The following is an 8341-nucleotide window of genomic DNA, read 5'->3' as shown; positions in this document are numbered from 1 at the left end:
TTTTATTTTATATAATAATATGTTGTATTTTTATATATTTTATTTTATTTGTATTATTTTATTTTATATAATAATATATTATAATATAATAATAAATAAATAAATGTATATTATTATATGGGAAGATAATACATGTAGCCCTCAGAAATGATATTATCAGAGAGGGAATCTAATTAGACTGAGGCCTTGATTCTGTTATGGAAAAGAGAAAAGGGAAAAAAAAGGAAAGTTGGAAAGAGAGAGGAAGAGGAACATCTCTCATAGGGGGAGAGAAAGAATAGGGAAAATTATCTCACATAAATTGGGGAGAGTGGTGCCTATATAGAAGTCTTTTTAAAAAAGGAGGAGGGAATGATGGGGAACAGATGATTCATGGAAAATATTCCTCGTGTGATCCTGACACAGTGTTGAAATCTTACTGAATGATAGTACGATCATCACTCCAGGCCCTCAGAGGCCATCTAGTCTAAACTCTTCATTCTCCCAATGGAGAAAACAAGGCCCGATGGAAGGAAGCGATTTGTCTTGGGTTAGATAGCTAGTAAATGTCAGTTAGTAAACAGTATTAGTAAAAACAGCTAGTAAATAGTAAATGTCAAAACCTGACTCTTTCCTGATTCTCACTAGGCCTCATTGCCTCCCTTTATACTTTGATTAAATTATTAAAAAGTCTTTTTTAATAGTTTTTTTCTGGTAGCAGATGTATATTAATTTTGAATACAACTTTCTTTATGAATCATGTTGAGAGAGAAAAATCAGAACAAAAGGGAAAAAACTACAGGAGAGGGAAAAAACAGAAAAAGTGAATCTAGAATATGTTACATTCAATCTTCATAGTTCTCTTTCTGGATGCAGCCTTGGATAAAAGCAGTCTTTTTATCCACAAGGTACACTAAATATCACAGAACAGTTCTAAATTCAATTTAAAAAGTTGAAAATTGAGATGGTAAAAACTGCAAGGAGAAAGCAATAATATTGCTAACTTCCATTTTTCTAGTTTTCTGAGTTTTCTGAAATTCTTTCCTCATAACAATTTTGTGTTGCAATTGGTGCACAGATTGGTACCCACATTTTCTGGTTGAGGACAGTGAAAGGAGCTGATTTTCTCAAGATCACATAGCATGTCGGTGGGAGAACCAGGCTTAAACCTCAGTTCTCCTCGTCCCCATATCCTGGTGATTTCCCCAACTCCCAGAATTTCTCTTTGTGCTGTTTTGGAGATTTCTCACCAAAGGGAGACAGCTCTGGTATAGCACTGACTGGTTGGAGCAAGGAAGATACAAAGGAAACCTTGAGGAGTCTGTCAACTGTGAAAAGAAGGAGAAGGAGGAGGAGAAGAAGGAGGAGAAGAAGGAGGAGGAGGAGAAGAAGTAGAAGAAGAAGGAGAAGAAGAAGGAGGAGGAGAAGAAAAAGAAGGAGAAGGAGAAGGAGAAGGAGAAGGAGAAGGAGAAGGAGAAGGAGAAGGAGAAGGAGAAGGAGAAGGAAGAGGAGAAGGAGGAGGAGAAAAAGAGGAGGAGAAAGAGAAGGCAGAGGAGCCCACAGTTGGCCTGTGGGAGAGGAAGGCAGCAGTGCTGGAGCCAGGGGGTCCAGGGGTGTCACACTTGCCTTGGGATTGCAAGAGGCCCTTGGTGTTTCACAGCTCTCGTGGTTAATGTTACTCTTCTGTCTGTAATGATAAACCAAGATGTTTTTAGGTGTTGTCTTGCCAGTGCCCATGAAAGTTAACCGAGTCAGCAGTTTGCAGGTGGGAGGCGGTGTTCGGGAGAACCCAGGCAGACAGAGGTCAGAGAGTCCGAGACTCCTGGAGTGTGAGAATGGGGTCTTGGGAGCTATTGTGATGGTGGGAAAGCTGCCAGGAGATCCCCCTGAGGGTGGCCAAGAGGAAATGGCTCCCACTGGAACTGTAAGCTTAGGATTATATAAGTGATGAGAAGAATGTTCTGGCTGTGAGAGCAGTTAAACATTGGACTAGATTGTGGAACCTCCTTGGCCACCAGAAAGAGCACTGGCTCTAGAGGCAAACCCCGCCTTTGTCGGTTACTACCCATGTGACCTTGGGAAATCATCTCACCTCCTTGGGCCTCAGTTTTCCATTCTGGACGACGTTAGAGTTGGACATGATGGCCCCTGGGAGTCCGTCTAGCTCTACCTGAGGTCCCAAGTATGACTTTACATTACTGTGCCTCAGTTTCCCCCTCTGGAAAATGAGGGGGTTAGTCCTGGCTTCTGAGGACCCCTCCAGCTTGAGAGCTCAGATCCCTTCTTCTTATCACTTTGATCAGGGACACGACCAAAGCTGGAGGCCGCTGTCCAGAGCTGATCACCAACGGAAGGTACCCCAAATCATTTTTATGTACATTTGGGGAGATTGAAATCTACGTCTAAAAATGAGGGAGATCACTCAAGCAAAAATCCTTCAAGGTTTCATTTGCAGAATCACACGCCGGAACCTAGGGCTGCTGCTGGAGGACTCTCAGAGGCCATCGAGTCCAGCCCTCACATTTTACAAAAGGGGGAAACTGAGGTCAAGAAGGAAAGGGACTTGTGTAAGGTCACACATAGGATTCAAGATCTAGAGCTGGAAGGGACCTCAAAGGCTATGGAGTTTTACCATCTCATTTTATAGAGGGGGAAACTGGGGCTCGGGGGGCAGGGGGAGGGACTCATCTAAAATATCCCAGGCAGTAAAAGAGAGAATTTGACCCTGGTCTTCTGACTCCCAAGCCTCACAGGGGCATGGTGGAGATCACTGGACTTGGAGTAAGAAGCCTGGGTTCAAGTCTTGCCTCTTGCTACCATTCTTCCTCGTTCCTAGATCTCAGTTTCCTTCTCTGTAAAATTGAGAGAGTTATACTGGATGATGTCCAAGGTCCTTCCAATTCTAGAACTGGATCCTCTGATCGTGGAGTGTTCTGCAAATTATGGTGGTCATTTCTTAGATACTTTCGGAAGGACCCTCCTCTCTAAGACTAAATGACCACATTAGGGGCTAGTTGAATAGTAGGAGTTTTAAGAAACAAAGTAGTGATTAAACACAGTGGTTAAAGTGCTGGACATGTCAGGAAGACAAGCTTGGATCCGGCTTCAGACACTTCCTAGCTGTGTGACCCTGGACAAGTCACATCATCCCATTTGCCTCAATTTCCTCATCTGTAAAATGATCTGGGGAAGGAAACGGCCGACCACTCCGGTATCTTTGCCAAGAAAACCCCAGATGGGGTCAGGAAAAGTCCGAAAGGACTGAAAAACAATTGAAAGGAAGGGAGAGAAAATAAATATTTAATTGAAAAGAATAATTTTTAAAAGAATAATATATGCATCCACTGTGATAGCATCGATAAAAAGGCAGTAGATTTCAGATTAGCAATGACCAAGGGTGGGGTGAGCAGAGATGTAAGGAAGAGAAAACAACGGATCGTTAATCAGAACAAAATGAAAAATGAAAAAATGATGCATCTTGGTGCTGGAATAGGTGACAAAAACCTCTATCTATTCTCTTGATAAAGATATAGGGGGCTATGGCTGGACAATATAAAATATTGTCATTTTGTTGGTGAGTTTTGCTTGACTCTTTTTCTTTGATACAGGGGGAATCGAATAATAGCTAATAATATAATGGCTAACATTTCTATCACCTACTACCACGTGCCGAGCACTGTGCTTATTACTGATCCTCACGACCGCCCCGAGAGGCAGGTACTGTGATTTATGGGGGTAAGTTGAGGAATGACTAGGATTCAAATCTCTCCGGCCAAAATCTTGATGAGACTTTGAAAAAAAAATAACAAAATGCTGATAGATGCCCTCCAAGTTGCATACAAGAACTGCCCCTAAAGACGAGTTACAAGGGACAGAGAGACAGCCACAGAACCAAACAATAATGCTTTGCAAAAGAAGATGGGGCGTCGGCAATCTCCTCCCAAATGGGTCACAAAGCAATCAAAGAATGTAAACAGCTATGGCCTTCGTTTTCTTGCTCGTAAGAAAAAAGGAAAAGGAAGAAGAAAGGAGAATTTCAGCCAGGCCCAAGGAGGACTTTGCCTTCTCAACCAGAGCCAGCAGGGCTGGGGATAAAGTGCCTATTGCTCTCCGTGTGTCAGCCCCACTTATCCTAATCTCACACTGTATAAGAGAGGCCTCCCCTCCTGGATAGGCCTGGAGAATCCTATGCTGCCTGCCCATCAGAATTCAACTTCTTGTAGAAGTCTACATGTGACTCTGGATAAGTCACTTGCCTTCTGGAGGCCTCCGCTTTCTCCTCTGCATGATGAGGCCATCAGTGCTTTTGTTTTTGTTATTTGTCCTTCCTTTTGGAAGAGGACCAATTTAATGTCTTGACTTCTGTGTGAGTTGGATTTAATTGAGGCAGAGTTCCCCAGATGATAGCCTCACGCTATCCTCTGGAGCTATTAAAGTCCGGTGATAAGATGGGAGTCAAGACGGTGTAACTTGTGTCACATGCTTACAATCCCTTCCCCTTGCCTCTCAACATCCTTCACCTCTGAGCTTCCATCCCAGCTTCTCCAGGAAGTCTTTCCGACTCTCTCCAGAGTAGTTATCTTCCCGTCTCTCTCCCTCTTGTATTTCTCTTTATTTAGCATGTGCCATTTTTGGAACGCAACTGGAATTCTTTCAACTAACATGGACTGAGTCGCCACTTCAAGCGATCAATTGTTCCCGTCCTCAAGGGCTGTGGCTTATATAATACCCCATAGACCATAGGGATTATACTCATGACCCATGTCCTGCTCAATGCTTCAGAAACCCCAGAGTGCAGCCAAAGCAAACTAAAATGTAATTGGGGAAAATGTTTGGTGAAATAAATAAAAAATACTATACAACATAGATAATGTTAAGGTGACATTTTCTGAGTCAACATGTGACGCAAGGATCCTTTCTATTTGAGTCTGACACCAAGGCTGTGGAGTATAAGGCACTTTAAGAAATGCTTATTGAGGATGCCCACCAGCCGGAGAATGGCTGAATAAATTGTGGTATATGAATGCTATGGAATATTATTGTTCTGTAAGAAACGACCAACAGGAGGATTTCAGAAAGGCCTGGAGAGACTTACATGAACTGATGCTGAGTGAAATGAGCAGAACCAGGAGATCATTGTACACGGCAACAGCAATGATCGATTCTGATGGATGTGACTTTTTTTTAATAATAGCTTTTTATTTTCAGAACACGTGCATAGTTTTCAATATTCACCCTTGCAAAACCTTGTGTTCCAATTTTTTCCCTCCCTACCCCCACTCCTTTCCCTAGACAGCAAATAATCCAACATATGTTAAACACGTGCAATTCTTCTATACATAATTCCACAATTATCACCCTGCATGAGAAAAATCTGATCAAAAAGGAAAAAAAAAGAGAAAGAAAAAAAAGCAAGCAAATATCAACAAAAAAGGATGAAAATACTATTTGTGATCCACACTCAGTTCCCACAGTCCTCTCTCTGGGTGTAGATGGCTCTCTTCCTCACAAGATCATTGGAAGTGGCCTGAATCATCTCATTGTTGAAGAGAGTCATGTCTATCAGAATCGATCATCATACAATATCGTTGTCGAAGTGCATAATGATCTCCTGGTTCTGCTCATTTCACTCAGCATCAGTTCATGTAAGTCTCGCCAGTCCTCTCTGTATTCATCCCGCTGGTCATTCCTTACAGAACAATATTATTCCATAACATTCATATACCACAATTTACTCAACCATTCTCCCATTGATGGGCATCCATTCATTTTCCAGCTTCTAGCCTCTACAAAGAGGGCTGCCACAAACATTTTGGCACATACAGGTCCCTTTCCCTTCTTTAGTATCTCTTTGGGATAGAAACCCAATAGAGACACTGTTGGATCAAAGGGTGTGCACAGCCTTAAAGCCCTTTGGGCATAGTTCCAAATCACTCTCCAGAATGGTTGGATTTGTTCACAGTTCCACCAACAATACATCAGTGTCCCAGTTTTCCCACATCCCCTCCAACATTCATCATTATTTTTTCCTGTCCTCTTAGCCAATCTGACAGGTGTGTAGTGGTATCTCAGAGTTGTCTTAATTTCCATTTCTCTAATCAATAGTGATTTTGAGCATTTTTTCATATAACTAGAAATGGTTTTAATTTCTTCATCTGAAAATTGTTCATATCCTTTCACTGTTTATCAATGCCTTGCATTCTTATAAATTTGAGTCAATTTTCTATAGATTACAGAAATAAGATTTGTCTCTTTTCAACAATGAAGTGATTCAAGGCAATTTCGACAGCCTTGTGATAGAAAGTGCCATCCGCATCCAGAGACAGAACTAGGGAGACTGAATGTGGATCACAACATAGTGTTTTCACCTCTTTAGTTGTTTGATTCTCTCCCCCCTCCTCCCCCCCCCCGTTCTTGTAGTTTTTTTTTTTCCTTTTGGATCTGATTTTTCTTGTGCAGCACAACAAGTGTGGAAATATGTTTAGAAGAATTGTACACATTTAACCTATATCAGATTGCTTGGTGTCTTGGGGTGGGGGAGAGAGAGAGAGAAAGGTTCGGAACACAAGGTTTTGCAAGGACGAATGTTGAAAACTATCTTTGCGGGTATTTGGAAAAATAAAATACTATGAAAAAATTTAAAATGCTTGTTGAATGAATGAATGATCATCGCATGTAGGTATGCAGGAATTGTGACTGGCACAAAGTAAGTCCTTCAAGAGTTTAGAGGAAGGTGTTAAATGTGTTTGCAGAGGATTTGGGGAGGGCAGACAAAGCTTCATGGAGAAGGCAACATTTGAGCTCTGTTTAAAAGGAAATAACACCGATAAAATCTTAGCATTAAGGAAACTGGCAGATAATTTATGTGAGCTTCAAAGAGGCAGAGATGGGCAGAGGGCATTTCAAGCTCAGTGTAAAAGGGGAGGGCACTGTTTCGGAAGAGTGACATCGCCACGCATGGATGGCTGTTATGTGAAAACAGCCACCAACAGGGAAGAGAACATAGGTGTGGGGCCTCTGTTGCCTTCAGCTCTGTGGGCAGGCTGAGGATTTAGATGGGAAGGGAGATGTGACTCCCATTCAAAGCCTCTCTAAAGCTGCTCTGGGTTCGAATTTCTATTGTGTTTTAGACAGAGAGCTGAAGTGGCGTCGATAGGCAATTAATAGGCAATAATAATCACTACTAAGCCAACACAATTGGGGAGAGGGAGTGGGGACCCCCAAAGTCAAGGTAGCCTCTGAATTACTTAGTAAGGAATGAGAAATGAGGAATCTTAATCTAGATATGCCACGGCAAGCAAGAGACTGGAAAGGGAGGGCAATGCCTCGTTAATTAGGGCTTAACATATGTGCAACCTCTGGGTTTTCGATGGCTTTTTTTATGGCTGGCGCCATAACAAGTAGTCCAGTTTTCATTGGCTCATACCATATGGACTGAGCTACTCTCAGATAGTAGGCACACCAAAAATAAGTGCAAAGGTGGGAAGAGTAGGGCTAGGAAACCAAGGAGTCTAGTCTGGCTAAAGCAGAGACTTCGGGTGGGGGAATCATGGGAGATCAGTTGGAAAAGCTCGATGGAGCTGGTCTATGAAGAGACCTGAATGCCAGCTTATGAAGTCTGGGCTTTATTCAGCACATAATTGGGACGGTTACAGGATTGGAGCTGGGAGGTTACTTGGCGGCTGCTGTGTCGCCAGGGAGGGAGGAGTGGGATAGCACCGGAAGCGGGGAGACTAAGTCACGGGCAGTGAGGGCCCAAACTAGAAGGGCAGCAGCGGGAGTGGAAGAGAGATGGGAGACAATGCTGTATCATTGCCAAAGTCTTGACAACTGATTAACCATAAGAACTGAGAAAGAAGGAATAGAAAAGACTGGGGGGAGGGAGCTCGTAAGTACATTAAAAAGATATAATTTAATTATGGTGTCCCATTGCCAAACTTGAGAAGACAGGCGCCATGTCTTTTGTATTCTTTCCAGCAGCCCATAATAGGCACCCAGTAAGGGATTGCTTATTATAGAACGCAAACACAATGACTTGCCCTGGGGAAATAAAGCAAGTTCAGCAGAGACTTCTTCCAGAGGTTCTCGGCAAGCCAGAGACACTCTCTCTGCTTTTGCTGGGTTATTCACAAAGGAACAGAGCCTGAGAAGTCCAGATGTGAACTGGTAGGGCTGAAAGGAAGGAGGGTATCCGTACTCTGCTTCCCATAGTGCTTGGCTTTGCTGTAGGTCTGGATACCTAGGTAAGACTTCCAAAGGACCGGCCACGATTTGTTGAAAGCGCCCCTGACCTTAGCATAGGCCCTCACCAACTTACTCTGCCCTTAAACTGGACTGCTCTCCTTCCTCCTCTCCCTCCCCC

Source organism: Antechinus flavipes, chromosome X, assembly GCF_016432865.1.
Source record: "Antechinus flavipes isolate AdamAnt ecotype Samford, QLD, Australia chromosome X, AdamAnt_v2, whole genome shotgun sequence".
NCBI classification, from domain to species: Eukaryota; Metazoa; Chordata; class Mammalia; order Dasyuromorphia; family Dasyuridae; genus Antechinus; species Antechinus flavipes.
Note: the sequence above shows the minus strand (reverse complement) of the source record.